Source organism: Dipodomys spectabilis, unplaced genomic scaffold (genome assembly GCF_019054845.1).
Source record: "Dipodomys spectabilis isolate Male_0828 unplaced genomic scaffold, ASM1905484v1 ptg000536l, whole genome shotgun sequence".
NCBI lineage: Eukaryota > Metazoa > Chordata > Mammalia > Rodentia > Heteromyidae > Dipodomys > Dipodomys spectabilis.
Genome location: NW_024871213.1, coordinates 1461752 through 1463165, shown reverse-complemented (window position 1 = coordinate 1463165; position 1414 = coordinate 1461752).

The following is a 1414-nucleotide window of genomic DNA, read 5'->3' as shown; positions in this document are numbered from 1 at the left end:
TTTTTATTTTATTTTATTTTTTTAAATTTAATTTTATTTTGTTTTATTTGTGAGCATACTGTACAGAGGGGTTACAATTACATGACCAGAATAATGCATACATTTCTTACCAAGCATTGGAGCCTCCTCCTTTGTTTACCCTTCACATCCCTTCCCAGATTCCACCCTCCCCCCCACCCAGTCCTCCCCCCCCCCCCCCCGCCCCGCACCGACGTTGTAAAGCTCGTTTTGGACATAACAACTTGTACTTCTCATTGTTGCAAGGCAAGAACTATACCACTGAGAAACCTTCTCAGTCCCACATCTTTGTTTTAAATGCAGTAGTTTACAAAGAATTTTTAGCCAACACCAAAAACATCTTTTTAGCTATTCTGCATTTTGTGTGAAGAAGTTTTAACAATAGTGTTTTTTTCCTGACATGCAATTCACTTACATATATTATCACCTTTTTTTATTTTATTTTATTTTTTTAAATTTAATTTTATTTTGTTTTATTTGTGAACATACTGTACAGAGGGGTTACAATTACATGACCAGAATAATGCATACATTTCTTACCAAGCATTGGAGCCTCCTCCTTTGTTTACCCTTCACATCCCTTCCTAGCCTCCACCCTCCCCCCACCCAGTCCTCCCCCCCCCCCCCCCCCCCCGCCCCGCACCGACGTTGTAAAGCTCGTTTTGGACATAACAACTTGTACTTCTCATTGTTGCAACAGGTCCACCTGTATCCTTAAACGACTTATTTTTCCCCATCTCCTCCACAAGTTATACTGACATCAAATATAGTGAAAGCGGGAGTTATACTGTGGGGGAGAGACATACAAAGCAACAAAGAAATAATCTTATAAATGCGTTAGAAACACATGCATGAAAGAAAAAAACATTAAAATACATATCTAAGGGTTCATTTTCCTAATATCACATTATCTGACCTTTACCGCTTTTTTTTTATTTTATTTTATTCGTGAATTACTGTAAAGAGGGGTTGCAATTACATTGGCAGGATAATGAATACATTTCTTAGCAAACATTGCAGCCTCCTCCTTTGTTTACTCTTCACCTCCCTTCCCAGCCTCCCCCTTCCCCCCACCCAATCCTTCCTCCCTCTCCTCCCCACCGACATTGTTAAGCTCGTTTTTGACATGACAATTTGTACTTCTCATTGTTGCCACAGGTCCACCAGAATCCTTAAACGACTTGTTTTTCCCCATCTCCTCCACAAGTTATACGGACATCAAATGTACTGAAAGTGGGGGTTAAACTGTGGGGGAGGGACATACTAAGCAACAAAGAAATAATCTTATAAATGGGTTAGAAACACTTGCATGAAAAAAAAAACATTAAAATACTAAGGGTTCATTTTCCTAACATCACATTATCTGACCTTTTCTGCTTGACTCATACACATACTA